Source organism: Myodes glareolus, chromosome 1, assembly GCF_982192425.1.
Source record: "Myodes glareolus chromosome 1, mMyoGla1.1, whole genome shotgun sequence".
Lineage (NCBI taxonomy): Eukaryota > Metazoa > Chordata > Mammalia > Rodentia > Cricetidae > Myodes > Myodes glareolus.
Window position 1 is genome coordinate 51,318,092 of NC_142026.1, and position 15,930 is coordinate 51,334,021.

Below are 15,930 nucleotides of genomic sequence, written 5' to 3' on the forward strand. Positions count from 1 at the left end.
CCTTTAAGAACTGTGTCAATGGTTAATTAAAAAAGAAAAAAAAAGGGCTGAGGGGGACAGAAAATAAGATTTCAGCCTGGAGCGTCCTGTGTCCAGGTCATAGTAAGCCGAGCCTACCATGTTTTGATAGAATGGAAAATGTGTTCAAATTGCAAGTGGGGGAATCCCATTCTGTCTGTTAGGTCCATGCACTTGGGGGTGGGGTCCAGAAAGGAGCAAATTCACATCAGAGAGGGCATGGTTGCTTTTGTCCTGAATGTTGAGAGATACTTGGGGACTTGATGAGCTCTCGTTTCAGTTTTAGATGCTGTGCTATGAGGCGATGTCCTCACCACTTGCCTGCCCCATCAACCCTGCCATCCTGGCTGCCCCAGCAAAGTCCGAGAGTGAGTGTGCTCCAGTGGCTGCGGCTTCCCTACACGGCCAGAAAGCAAGCTGACTCACGGTGGAAGCCAAGTAGATGGAAAGACTTTAGCAGGCCTTAAAGTTCCCCTGACCAAGAAGTTGGAGTCCGAAGTCCCAAGATCGAGCAAAAGCATTCATCTAGGGCTGGGAGGTGACTTGAGGTGGATTCTAACTTAGACTTTGGATCACTTTTAGTCAGAGTGGTGGGGGAAAGGCCTGGGTCTTCTGGCGACCGGGTACTTACACGAGTCTTACTTAAATGGAGGGAATCCAAATTCTAGAACTGTTTTAAACAAAACCTTTCATTAACTTTGAGTATTCTCAGTACCAATACTAATGGCTGAGAAATACGGACAAGTGGGTGTCCTGCTGATCCTGCAGCTCCTGAAGAACCTGGGGCCATTTATGATCAGTGTGGAAACTACCAGCACCCTGAGGGTGGGCCTGCTACACTTGAAAAGTAATTGTCTTAAAAGGTTCTGAAATGATGCCCCATGGTGTCTGCTCACAGTATCCTTGCTCAGCAAATCTTTGTGTATTGACAGAACAAACCAGAGTGTATCTGACTCGTGACTGAACTTCTATGTATTACATAATGAAAGCAAATTAGGAAAGGATGCTGTATTGGGAATATGGTCCCTTAGATTCTAAGACCAAGAAAGGTGTGGCTGGTCCACCCCAGTCAAAGAGTACAAGAGATGAAGCAGTTACTGCCTCCAGTGAGTCTCAGATGGATTCCGTCTCGGAAAAACCATGACCTGGAGACATAGAAAAATTCTTTGGCGTGAGGGGTGACACAGGATTTCTCAATCATATCACTGGAAACATTGTGCCTGATAACTCTGCCGTGGAGACTGTCCCATGTGTGACAAGAAAGTTACCAGCATTCTCATCCTGTGTCCATGGGTAGCAGCAAACCAGCAATGCCCCTGGATGCTAACTGAGCATCCAGTGAAGGACTATATTTGGTCTTCAGTGAGAATCACTGATCTGGTGGCATTAACTCAGCTAGAATTTGCATGTGGTTGTGTAAGAAAAGTCTGTAAGACTGGAGAGAGAGAGAGAGAGAGAGAGAGAGAGAGAGAGAGAGAGAGAGAGAGATTTTACCTATGTGGGTGGGTGTAATCATCCTGTCTCATGTATGTGCTTGCCAGAAGTTTATTTTGGGTATTTTCCTAGTTCGCTTCTCTATTTCTGTGATAAAATGATGATCAAAGTCATCTTGGGAAGGAAAGGGTTTATTTGACTGACATGCCCAGGTTTCCGACCATCTTCGAGGGAAGCAGGACAGGAAATCAAGGTGGGATCTTGCAGTAGAAATCATGGAGGGATGTTTGCTCGTTTGTGCCCTCTGGCTTGTTCATCTATTTTCTTATGCAATGCAGGTCTAACTGCCTAGGGATGGCACCGCCTACGGTGGACTGGACCCTGCTACATCAATTAGAAATTAAGAAAAGACCCCATGGGCGTGGGCATAGGTCAGTCTGATGGAGGTAATCCTTCGACTAGGGTTCCCTCTTCCCAGGTGACTAATTTGTGGTAAGTTGACAAAAGCAGCCATCATAGGTGTCTTCCTCAATCACTCTCAATCTTATTTATTTATTTATGAGAGAGAGAGAGAGAGAGAGAGAGAGAGAGAGAGAGAGAGAGAGAGTCTCTTATTGAGCCCAGAACTCACCAGTTCAGGCAGAAAAGTACTTAAAAGGCTCTAGCCTTCTGTTCAGCGAGCCCATGGAGGCCTCCTGTCTCCCATCCCCTGACCCTCCCCTCAGTGCTGGGTTTCAGACCCTGACCACCACACCTTACTTTCCATGTATGCTAATCATTGAATCCAGTTCCTCATCTGCCTACAGCAAGCATTTTACCCTCTGAGCCATCTTCCCCGTCTTGTATTTTGAATGCTCGGGTCCCCAGCTGGTGGCACTGTCTTAAAAGGCTGTGGGAGAGTTGGGAGCTATGCCTTTTGCTGGAGGAAGTCGAGCATGCAGGCAAGAAGGCCATAATATTCCCAGAAGTTATGACGGGTCCTCCACCCCAGCCTCCCTCTCTGCTTTTTCTCTGCAATGGAATGAAGAAGTCCCCTGGCATATGTACCCCGCCCCACCATGGTGCTCTGCCCCACCACAGGCCCAGAGTCAATGGGAGCCAAGGACTGTGGGCTGAACCCCTGGAAACCATAAGCTGAATCTATACATTCCTGATTTCCATTGATCGTGTCCAGGGTTTTGGTCACAGCTACACAAACGTAGTTAATGCACTGTCCTCAAAGAGTTTAACTTTTGCTACAGTGACAACACGCATGGCAAGTGGGTCAGAAACCTGGGGAGAGAAAAGCCAATATTCATTCTGTCTCATAATGGTCCTATAATTTCAAACCCAGCTAGTCCTTTCTGCTTTCGTCTTTTCTAAGAACTATATTTCTGAGGTCCCAAGTGACACATCGGACTCATTAAGGCCTCTTAATTCCCACATGAGTTATTGCTGGAAGGGTCTGAAGGCCCAGCATCTCCCCTTATTACACCTGTAGTTATGAGCAGTAACTACGGCCTTTATTGCAACATTCAGCACCAGCCATTAAATTTGAGGCATGAAAATGATTTTTTTCACCCCAAATCCACTTACCACTGGCACCTTTCCATGCATGTTCTCAGACCAAAGCGAACCCCTAGAGCGCTCTGTCTCCAAAGCCAGCGCCTCTGCGTGACAGCCCCTGACTCACAGAACCTGCATGTCAATCATTCTTTATCCCGGTACAGAGTCCAAGTTCAGGGGTTCCTTAGATGTTGGCATCGGCTAACACTGCAGCTAAATAAAACACAAACTGGTGTTGTCTCTCATGGCCTGCTTCAACAAAGGGTCTTTACTCTCCCTTAGCCAGTAGGGCTAAAACCTCCGTTGTTTAGCTTGAGGCCAAACACAGCTAGCAGAGAAGCCATCTAATTTTTTGCAATGAAAACCCATGCCAGTCAAAGGCATTTTGACCTGTACTTACGTAAGAGACATTTAGAAAAAAAAAACGTGCAAATATCGGCACCCCCGGTTTAGACAGGCAATTTCCCGAGCACATAGCTGTGGAAGGCACCGGACTCTGTGGGCAAAACATGTTTGAAACACTAAAGGGAAAACCTAGCAATGTGGCTTCATTTTTTTGTTGTTCAGGTTTTTTTTTTGCTTTGTTTTGTTTCGTTTTTTGTGAGGAAATTGTCCTCCTTTTCATTAGGAGAAGGTTTTCGAAAAATCTGAATATTAATGTTGCTCCGTTGTGGTATGTAAAAATAACTTTGGACACATCTTGAGGCTTCTGTGTAGAACTCAGACTCAGAGCTTGTGGCTGACTGCTAGGGAACCCGGGTGTGGTGTAGGCTGCTGTTCAGAGGCAAGAAAGAGAGGCAGCCCGGTGACAAAGTCTTTGTCTCTCTAGAAAGAGTTAACAGAAAGAAATAAAATCAGATATGTGTAGCCTCCAGACGTCCATTAAAGTGCAGAATGCTGTTCTCTCTCACGGAGAGCATGCCAGATGTTCAAACTATCTCTAATCATTGCAGATGTAATGGAGTAGAATGTTGCAGTTTGTGAGTTTACTGGCATTAATCCTATATACTGCACAAGGGAAAAGATTTTAAATATATAATTATATCTCATTAATACTCAGGTTTTATTTCCTTTCCACGAAACAGGACTTATTAAAGCAACCGTTTCCCGCATGTTTTCTTTTAGTCTTTGGCCCTGGCTTAATCCGGTGTGCATTCCACGTGTAAATACGTACTAGGTGACCTGGGTGCGGAGAAACACCCAGGAACTCTTGTGAGCCCACCGCTAACCCACATACACTTTTATATGCATGAGATGTTTTTATATTGTAATTTGATAAGAGGGACTTCACCGAAGACTTTTTGACTCGCTATTTTGGCTTTTCTTCATGACAGAAATATTTGTATTTCTTAATTTGAAAGGAAACTGCCTGAGCTCTTGCTCTATGGTGCTATTGTGTGTCAGGAGAGGGTGGATTCTGGGCCCTGGAGGTGGGGGTGCGGGAGCCTGGGCATAGGTGGAAGAAGACCCCTGCCTGGCAGCCTCATTTGCTCAGGTACTTGTGGGGCTTGCTAGGAGACTGAAAGTTTTCTCTGGATTTTGTCCAGAAAGGTCACATGAGCAGAGCGTGTCCCCAGAGGAATGTGAGTTGGGGTGTACGGGATAGAGGTCCCCTCTTGAGTACACCCCACTCCCCTCCCTCAAACGAAATAGCAATGTTTGCATCAACCAACTAAATCATCCCGAGATGCTGAGTACCAGTGACGAGCTGTCTCCAGAGTTGGCAGTCCGCCTCCTGCTCAGCCGGAGAATACCCGGCAGCCTCTGGCTTGGCTTTCCTTGTAGCCATCGGCTGCCTTTTCTGGCTCTCTCCCTACAAGTCCAGATCCTCACTGTCCCAGGGGTTGGAGTTCTTGCCTGCGGTGAGTATACACATGTGCAACTGAGAAGTGCTGGCTTTCTGGTTTTCTTTTCTCTGTGGCACTCACTGGACCAGGCATCTTGCTCAGGCCTTGTGCAGGTTGGGCAAGTGCCCACCCCTGAGCTACAGCCCCAGGCCCAGGCCTTGTGCAGGCTGGGCAATGCCACCACTGAGTTACATCCGTAGATCCAGGGGCTTGCTTAGAAAAAAGATACGTGTGTCTGCTCTGTGTATGAATGTTTGCATATGTGTAGTCATTCATGTGTCTATGTGGAGGCCTGAGGTTGACATTGGGCATCTTTCTTAAATCCTGTGCAGCTTCTGTACTGAGATAGCATCTCTTGCAGTTTGCCTAGTCTGGTTAGCTTTTGTCCTCTGAGGATTTCCCTGTCTACCTCCTTCTGACTTCTACATGGATTCTGGGGATATGAACTCAGGTCCTCTTGCTTAAACAGCGAACACTTTTTGGGCTGAGCTATATGCCCAGTCCCTGGAAAGATGTTTATGGATAAAGAGACTGTTGAGTTTAGTGACAAGTCTGTGATTTCAGCATTTATAGGAGGCTGAGGCAGGATAATTGAGAGCTCAAGGCCATCCTGGGCTACAGAGGGAATCTGAAGTCAGCCTGGGTTACAAGCATCACTTTTGTTCATAGTGGCAGCCATGTAATTTCCAGCATTTTCTTCTTTCTCTATATTACATGCTAGGTCACTCCTGATGACTTACTTGGTAATTCTAGTAATGAACTCCTGTGCCCAGACAGTTGGAACCTTGGTCAAGGCCACTCCAGCATCAGGTACAGTGTCTGACACGTGACCAGCACTGCCTGCCTCTTTTTTTTTTAAATGAGAGAAGAAAGGAATAAATTAATGGGCAGCGGAGGCCTTTTGGGAAAAGCTGGGTGGGGCTGACAATTTAGTCCAACGTCCTTAGCTATCATTTTTGGCGAGGAAGAGAGTTTGATGGATCCTGCAATAATGAGATTGACGAGACAGATGGTCGCTGCCAGGAATTCAGCAGAGGCCAGGGTGATGGAGAGGCGACTGCTTCGTGTCAGAACCAGGGGGCGGGGGGCGGGAGGCGTTGGAAGCTCTGTGGAGGCTTCAGTCTCCCGGGGAAAGTGATCTGTGGGTCACACGGAGGGCGGGTGATGTGTGGGCCTGAAACAGGGAGGCTGGGCATACAACTTAAAGGCGCCAGGGTACGTGGCCGGCAGAGCAGAGAGGGAGGCTGGGAAGAACCCCAAAGGAGCATCCTGGGAGGGGACCATGTGGGCTGAAGTAGGACCAGGGCTGAGAGGAAAAGAAAAGCCGGCTGGGAGTCTGTGCAGTAGAGTCTGGCACGGCCGTTCCACCTCACCTGCTTTGATTTTTAAATTTTAAAGTATTTATTCTTTTTATTCCCTCCTGACTCTCCCCATTCTCTCCCCTCCTGTCCCTTCTCCTCTCCTTCTCTCCTCTCCTTCTATGACCAGAGACACTATGTCCAGAAGGAAGAAAAAGCCTCCTAAGATGCAGAGCCAGAAAGATCAGACCCACCGGAGAGAATGAGAGGATGAAGCAGGCTAATCCGAACTTCATTTCCTTACTTGCCATCACAGTGGTGTGGAAGTCAGGACTTAGCGGGCAGTAGTTATGAAATGAGATGAGCTGGAAGGAGTAGCAGGTGCCGCACGCAGGAGGAACAGCCTAAGCAGGGGCAAAGAGAGTGCAGGGTTCTGCCATACACAGGCCCCTCGCTATGAAGGAGATGTCAGGTGTCTGTGGAGGCACTGAGATCTGGAGGAGGCTGTCACCTGGGCAGGGCAGGTGAGGGTTGGGCTGGAGGGAAGGGGGAGGAGGAGAAGTCATTTAATAAGGTCGCGGGGATGCAGGAAACAGCAAGCAGTAAGATGTGCCAGAGTGACTTCAAATTGGGACCATCATATAGAACAGCCACAGAAAGGGAAAGGGAACAGCGATTGGAAGCATCTGATGACCAGGCCAGAGACACTCTTCTTCCTAAAGAAGGCTGGGGACCTTCAACTATTATTATTTATTGCTTTGTCAAACACAATGTGTAATTTATATTCTAGCTTTTTAAAATAACCTTCACTATTCACAAATCTGCCTTCAATATAGGATCAGTTGCTCCAGAGGGATGGGACCTAACCCTTGCTGCATATTGGCTGAATGTAAGAAGGATGCCCAAAGTGAATGAAGGGCTAGATAATTGACCAAGATGGATCTGCTCCAAGAATCATTACACGGTGTTATATTAATGAAACCTGAATGCACTTGAGAGTTTTAAACACGATGATATGGTAAGCCCTTTGTGGAGAACCTGCCAAGAGCTGGTGGGAAGCAGGAGACACTGTCGAAAGTGTTGTTGCGGGGGACAACTGCGGGTGGCAGGACGAGATCATGGGATGGATTTTGCACAGGAGGTTCTGGGTAGTCACCTTGCCCCCATGCCAGTAGCAGTTGCCGGGGAAGGGTGCATCAACAGCAGTGACTGGTCTCGATTGCACAGTGTGGTGGTAATCTAGACAAGCATTATGCTCAGGGGCTGGTCTCGGGCAGGTCGTAGAACATAGCAAATGAATCACCTTCACAGTGGGTCGTGGAGCCTTCTTCTGGTCTGAGAGAAGATGATCCATTTAGCAACAGAGCCCCCTTCTCTCTTCTTGTGCAGTCCTGGGGGTTGAACCAGGGCATTATAAACACTCTAACCACTGAGAAACACTCTCACTGGATATTCTAGCCAAGCAAGAATCTTCTTTGGAAATCAAGTCCTTGACAAGTCAAGATCCTGGAGTTGTACTATGTGGGAAGCACCAGTCCCCCTAAATGTTCCTTTGGTGGGCAGGACCCTCTCATTCACCTCTTAGGTCTAGAACCATGTAGGAGGCACAAGCTTGTGTCGCCATCTTTGATACTACAGATGGTTCTTCATTTCATAGAATATTGTCTTTAGGATGGCGCTTCAGTGCCCCTGTAGGCTTTTCTTCCTTCCATGCAGCTGGAAGCCTCTAGATGACAAAAAAAGTGCTACAAAACCGTAGCACTTCATGACTCTTAACCCCCTGCTCAATTTTCTCTGTGGGGTCTTCTCCCTGCTCTGATGAGCTCTTATTTGGAGCTCATTCTTGGCAGGCAGGGTATTGCTAGTAAAGAAGTTTTTGAAGATAAAAGTGAGTTGAGATTTACCTCAGTTCATTCCTGACACAGGAATCCCTAGACCTTCCATCAGGAAAGGAGATATGTGTCATCAATTTGTCCCCATGGGGCTGATTGGTGTCCTCAAGGGCTGATGCCATATCTGGTCTTGGTGCTGCTGTCTGTTGTTGGTAGTCATCTGGGTTGCTTTGTCAGCTGGTAAATGGAAACCCAGGCATGGCTTTCCAACCCTCCTACCTTGGTTCTGCTGCTTACATGGCCACAGGGCTGGGGTGTCCCCTTGGGTGTTTCGACAGCCAAGGAAGCATTAAATGATACCAAGAACGTGACAGTCACTGCACATGCGAATCCATGCACCTCCACTCTCAACCTCTTTATCTATGGGCTTGCAATAGTTAAATAAAGCTTTTATGATAACTTAATTATGATGAGGCCAACAGGTCAGAGGCAGACCTCCCCTGAGTAAGCAGTCTGTTACAGTTCCCTGAAAAGGGGGCACAAAGGGAAGCGGTGGGGTCTCCAGGATGTGGAAGGGACGAGGGAAGGCATGGATAAGAGACTTTGTGATTCCCGTGGGAAGAAACGGATGACTCAGCACAAGCAGGCTAATTAGGCTCGGAGTTGGCCAGACTGAGTAGTTTTGGCAGACTCCAAGGGATCAGGATTGGCCCTGGTCATCTGGTTCCTAGCTCTAAGTTGATTAGGGCAGGCGAATAGTGTCCCCAAAGGGCAAGAGAATGGTGAAAGTTCAATAAAGTAGGAGGTAGGAGAGGGGTTTGGGCTTTGCATAGGTTGATTGATTTTACTCTGAAAGAGATGTATCCAGGGGAGAAGTTGCAGACTCTAAATTTGGCTAACCGTGGGAGAGGTCTGTACTAGGTCAGCAAGATCTTAAGCTATCAAAACATAAATGGCAGAAAATTAAAAAAAATATCATGATGGCTTGAGAGAGAGATGAGAGTTAAGATCTCACTCTGTTCTTGGAGAGGATCCAGGTTTAGGGGTGTAGTAACCATGTGTAACTCCAGTTCAGGGGATCTGACACCTTCTGGCTTCTGAGGTACACATGTGATGAACATACATGTATGCAGACAAACACTTATATACATAAATAAAATTTTAATTAAATATACCTCTCTACTTAATAAATTTATTTCTCTTGTTAAATGTCCTTGTCCATCTAGCTTGCTTCCCATTGCCTTAGAGTTTTTTCCCATTGCACATGCATTTTCTAGTGAGGATTTCTTTGTCTTTCCTTTGGTTTTTCAAGACAGAATTATTTTATGTATCTTTGGCTGTCCTGAAACCCATCCTGTAGACCAGGCTAGTCTTGAACTCACAGGGATCTGCCTGCTTCTGCCTCCCAAGTGTTGGTATTAAGGGCATGTTGCTGTGATGAAACACCACTACTGAAAGCAATATGGGTTTATTTCACCTTATATTTTTCATGTTGCGGTCTATCATCAGAGAAGTCAAGGGCAAGAACTCAAACATGGCAGGAACCCAGAGACAGAAGCTGATGCAGAGGCCAGATGAAATGCTGATTACAGGAAAGCGTGCTAGCTTCTTGTGACTTGCACCCGATGTTTTCTTATAAACCCTGGCCCATCAGCCCAGTGGGAGGGTACTGCTCACAGTGGGATGGTCACTCCCACATCGACCATAAACCAAGAAAATACACCACAGACTTGTGTAAGGTCAATCCGGTGGGGGCATTTCTCAACTAAAATTCCATCTTCTAAAAGGACTCCAGTTGCGGTAAGTTGGTGTAAAACTAGCCAGAAGATGCTCCATTACCTCGGTCTACTTCATCGCTCATACAAATGGCATAGTCAGGTGCTCAGACTAACCCTTTCAGGGTTCCTTCTGTCTCCTCTTTTACAGCTATTTCGGAGTGTGGGCAGTAAGGCAGCTACTGGTCATGGTCGTCTTTGGTTTTCATAAGAATCACCGCCACTGGCCCCCAGGGGTCCGCACAGCTGTGGAGTGGGAGAAGGGAAGGTGACTGGCCCATGAGTGGAGAATGACATGAAAGTCAGCTTGACCTGCTCATGCAGCTTGCTTGTTCCTGCTGTTTCTGCTGCATTTGATCCCAGATTAACTAACTGCTCTCCTCCTCCGGAGACTGTTGATCACTTGTTGCTGTGGTGTGATGTAGCTCAAACAGGGACTTGCTCCATTTTTATCAGGGCTTTGTGTTCAAACCAAGGTGTTTTTGTTTCTTTTTCTACTTTAATTTTTTTGAGATTATAATGCAATTGCATTATTTCCCATATTCCTTTCCTTCCTCCAAACCCTTCCGTATATCCCTCCTTACTCTCTTTCAAATTCACGGCCTTCTTTACAGGCATTTAAGTATATATATATATATATATATATATATATATATATATATATATATACACACACACACACACACACACACACACACACACACACACACACACACACACACACATTCCTAAATATAACCTGATTGGTCTGTATAATGTTGTTTGTATGTATGTTTTCAGGGGTGACCATTTGGTCCCGGATAATCAGTTGGCGTGCCTCCTCTGGGGAAGACTATTTCTCCCACTCTCAATACTCTCTAGTTGCCTGTAGTTCTTTGTGTAGGGTTGATGCCTTTGGTCTCTCCCCTGAGCCCTTTGGCATGCCTACCCTTACTGTCTCTGTTCAACTCTTGTTTAGGCAGTCATATTGGTAAGACTTCATGGGTGTACCTTCTGACATTGCTAGGATACAAAAATCTCAAAATAAATTACCTGGGTCCCTGACTCTTGCTGTCTTTCCACCGTTTCTTCCCCAGCGTTCTCCGAGCCTTAGCCTTAGATGCAGGAGTTGTTTTGTAAATGTTTCTATTGGGAGAGGGAAACACAACTGTGCACTTTGAAAGACTGTGTTTTCCTGTAATGGTCTCTGTTGCAAAGAGAAGTTTCCTTGATGAAGAGTGAGAACCACACTTACCAGGCTAGACCCTGGAGAAGGGTGGAAGGGCAGAGCTTTCCTAAAGGCTCCTTCTCTGCTGCTGATAGAATGGCCTTGATCCCCAGTCCCAAAGACCCACATTATAATTCTTCCTCCACACAGCCCATTCCCCTCTCTGATGACTCAGTGCTGTCCACGGAATAGTCCCAGGCAACGGAGCCACTTGCACTACAGTCTGGGACAGCAGCAGAGACTTTTCTCTTCCTGGCCCTGTTGGAAGATAACAGATTTTTATACTTCCTGATATCCTGGTAAAGAGCAATGTTTCCAGATGTAGAGTCTGAATAGTCTAGAGTCAGGTTGTACTCCAATTTCTTCATAATGGGAGGCAACCTTTTATCATTTAAATGGATGGATCCCCTGTCTATTTAATACAGAGTTCTTAAATATGTTATAGATTCAACAAATGCTTGAATCCTTGAAAGGCTGTTTAACTTTGGCAATGCCTGTATTTTACCAAATCCTCTGGCCTGGGCAGTTTGGTGTGTTATAATGAATGTACCATAGACTGAGTGCTCAGACAGCAGAGAAGCATCTCTCATAATTATAGAGACTGCCAATCCAAGATCAAGGTCATGATTGGTTTGCTTCTTGGCAAGGTTTGCAGATGGGTGTGTTCTTCGTGTCTCTTCATGTGGTAAAGAGAGCGAGCAGAAGAGAGTGAGAGGGCATGCAAGATGTGCAGAGGCGTTGTAGCCTCTTGCTTGATAAGGTACCGATGCTGTCATGGGAACTCTACCCCCCATGATTTCATCTAAACCTCGTGCCCTCTGTACACCAGCTCCTAATGCTGTCTCATAGGGCTTAGGTTTTCCACCAGGTGCAATTTGGAGAGACACAGCCATGTACCCCACAGCGGCCTCTGGCTTGCCTCTTCTTGTTCCTTGAGCCTTGCTAAGCTGGTGTTACTGATACGGGGGATCAGTGGGGTGTTCTGTGAGATGCTCGGGTGATTCGGATCGCTTTGATTGTGTTACAGCAGAGGAAAGGAATGTTGACACTGCTCTTGGGGAAACCTGTCAGCGTCTACAGCTCTTCATCCCGGAATGGTTTCTCATCAGAAGCAGAAAAGCTTTCTGGTTATGATAAAAATGGAGCCACTAAATCAGAGGCTGCATACTATATTCTTGAAGACATATTTCTCTGCTCTGGGAAAGAGATCATTTAATAGGAGAACTGCAATTGGGGTGACTGCCTGGCTGAGCGTGAGGAGCCCACTGCTCTGTCCCAAGGTTGGTCTGCTCTTTTCAGTGGCTAGACTAGTGAATTAAATGGGGACAGGATGCAAACTGCCACGGTGGAACTTTCTAGGTCTTCAAAATGAAGACCAGCTTCAGTCATGTCGCTAGGAAACAGTACTTACCTTACTATCTATATTGATTGTTGTTGGGTGATATTCAGTCAGGGGTCTCTATTTCCCAATACATCTACACTGACACCCACAGAAAGAATGAAAAGTCACCACCATGATGTCTATGACTCCATTGGCGTTACCGTGAGGTAGACATTGGCTGGAATTCCACTGATTGGAAGGATTTGGTAATGATTCATCCTGATGGTCAACTTGATTCGATGAGGGACACTTTAGAGATTAACATAGTACATTTATGAATATTTTTTCAAGGCCCTTTCCTGAAATGGTCAGGATGGGGTGATGCACTCTGAATGTGGATGACACCATCCTCCAGGCTGGGGAACCACACTGTATAACAGTGATTCTCCATCTCTGCTTCCTCGGTCCCAACAAAATGTGCTAAAACCTCTGATGCTGTGAGCCGAACAAGTCCTTTGTCTCTTGAGTTGCTCATGTCCGGTGAAGGTTATGTTGAGAAACTGACCAACACAATTTCTTAAAGTCCCACAATAGCAGAGAGCTCTGATAACACTTGGATTCTCTGAGTGTTATTGTAGATTCAGACCCTGAGTCCAACAACCTTCAACACATTTGGGTTTTTCCTCTGCTGTGGAGGTCTACAATTCGCTCTGGGAAAGAGCTCAGGGAACCATTTAGGGGTACAGTACTCTTGCCTCAGATCATGTCTTTATCTTTATTCTATATGCTTCTTGTTGAAAAGTATGATATATATATTAGTGAAACACCCTGAGACCTCATGGTCACCCAGCTTTGATTTCTTTTGATAGTCTATTCTAGATAATGCCTTCTAGGATTCCCCTTTCCTTTGCTGCCAGAGACAGCGTGGCCTGCTACTCATATGGTTAAGTCTTTGGGAGCAAGAACCCCTCTCATTTTCTATCCTTACCACTTATCACTGACTGATTGGGTGTCTGGTAAGGATCCACTTCATACCTCCTAGTAGAATGGCTTCTTACTAGGCCTCACAGGTTGGGGGAAATGAAGATGCTTTTTGGTGTTTGTGGTAGTTTGAATAGAAATGGTCCCGTAGGCTCATGTGTTGGAATGCTTGACCCATAGGGAATCGTACTATTAGAAGGTGTCAGCTTGTTGGAGGAAGTGTGTCACCGTGGAGACGAGTTTTGAGGTCATAGATGCTCAAGTTATGCCCGGTGTGGTACACAGTCTTCCCCTGTTGCCTGTGGATCAAGATGTAGGACTCTCAACTCCTCTAGCACCATGTCTGCCTACCTGCCATCATGCTTCCTGCTGTAATAATAACAGACTAACCGATGAACTATAAGTCAGCCCCAATTAAATGTTTTTCCTTATAAGAGTTGTGGTCATGGTGTCTATTCACAGCAATAGAAATCTTAACTAAAACAGTGTTCACCTTCATATGTTTACTGATAATCTTTCAAAAATTCTGCCTCATTATAGCATCATGTTGAGAATGAAATTTCAATGTATCAACTGCTTTACCTGGTTAAACTATTACACAGAAGGTTAAATTTCACCATAACTGGGAACACACACGCTTTGTCCATATCATTTCACTCCTGGCTTTCCGGAATCTAATTCCTTCTTGCTTTCAAAATGCAATCATTGCATCGCCACAGCCCCTAAAGACTTTGTTTATTCTAGCAATGACTTTAACATCTGAGTCCAAAGTCTTATCTAAATATCATCTCTCTATGTGAGATGTGTCTCAGTCTGAGAGAGTGATTCATCCAGAGGCAAACTGCCTTTCAGAACTGTGAAACCAACATGGTCTGTTTTCAGAATACAGTCCAGGGACAGGCACAGGATAGACAGCACTACTGCAAAACCAAAAAGCAAGAAAGAGAAAATGAGTTTCCATGTGATAGCTTGAATGAGGAATGTCCCCTAGAGTCTTTAACATTTGAATGCTTAGTCCCCAGTGGGTGGCGCTGCTTGGGGACATTTGGGGCGTGTGGCCTTGTTGGAGAAAGGGTGTCACTCGGGGAGACTCCCCTAGGTCACATTTCTATTCACTATGTTTTCTTCATGTTGCAATTTAAGATGCGGATCTCTTGGTTTTTCTGCTTTGTCCACCATGCCTGTCTCTTCTCCTTGATGATGATGATGATGATGATGATGATGATGATGATGATGATGATGATGATGATGATGATGATGAACTCATCCCTCTGGGAATATAAGCTCAAATAAACCCTTCCTTCTATAAGTTGCTCTGGTCATGATGTTTTATCCCAGTAATAGAAAGGAACTAATAGAACCCCATGCCAAGTAAGCTCTGAAACCCAACATGAACAACAGCCTGACTCCTTGACTGGAGCATAAACTGTTTGATGCTGTGTCATTTAGACCCTCTAGGGAGTTATGAACCCACCTCTGCCATTCTGGAGCTGAACATCTTGTGCACCTGCTTGTCTCCCAGGCTGACGCCAAAGCTAACGGTTCTGCTGGTCTAAGATTATGTTGCTAACTCCCACTGCCATGGCTCTGCTTGGCACTGCTACTCCAAGGACTCTTGGTGATGGTCCTGATGGTCCTGCCCCGCAGCTGTTCTCTGCTGGGTCTCCTCTATTCTCCAGGAGGCCAGACTCCTCATCTAGCATGCTCCTTTGTCTCTGTCGGATGGATTTCAGTCTAGGTGGAGGTAGCTAGACCCTCATTGCTCATGTACTGTACACAGCTCCTCCTCCCTTGCATTGCTTCTTGTTAGACTTGGTCGCAGCAAGAGAAGAGGTACTACAGTAGACCTCCCAGGCATAGACTTTACCGTAGATAGTTCTTACCAATACTCTTCAGTTGTAACTAGAGATTGTCCAAGCACATTGATGCTTCATCTAGATCTCTAGCATTTCCTTTCTCATCCTTTACCCAATCACCCATAACAGTCCACTGGCGCAGTTCAGACGTTGTCTCTCCTACACACCCACACTCAACAACCACACAGCCTCTACTCATGCCCTAGTCCTGAAGCTGCCGTCACAGTTTCGATGACAGATGTGCCCTGAATGACCATCTATTAGCAGCAGGATGGGCTCCGTTTAATGGTCAGGTCCCATTGAATTATGTTGTCCAGTGATGTCACAGTCATCTGAGTTTGTGTAAGTGTGCTTTGTGATGTTCATACTACTATGAAATCACGGAATGACCCATTGCTCAGAATACATTCTTTTCATTCAATGATACATGACTGCATTTGCTCAAACATCCTCAGTACCAATTTCTCTCTTAGTTCATTCTGCCACTCTAACAGGATGCCACACCCCCCCTTCTCCTCTCAGCAAGGCAGTCATGGCAGACTCAGCATTATATACCTGGCGTCTGGCATAGAACTGTGCTCAAGGCTAAACTGTTGGAATGAGGTAATCTTAAAGAATATGTCCGCATGCCCTAGGCCAACATCCCATAATACCCATGTGTGGCCAACAAATAAACCTGAAGCATCTTTATACCCTCCAAACAAAAGTTGACCATTCTGCAGAAGCAGCCGGTTAGAGCAGCAGATCCCACTGAGATAGGACTCCGACATTTAAATAAACCTGTTAAATAGCCTTCCTTGTCGATACTCTTGATTT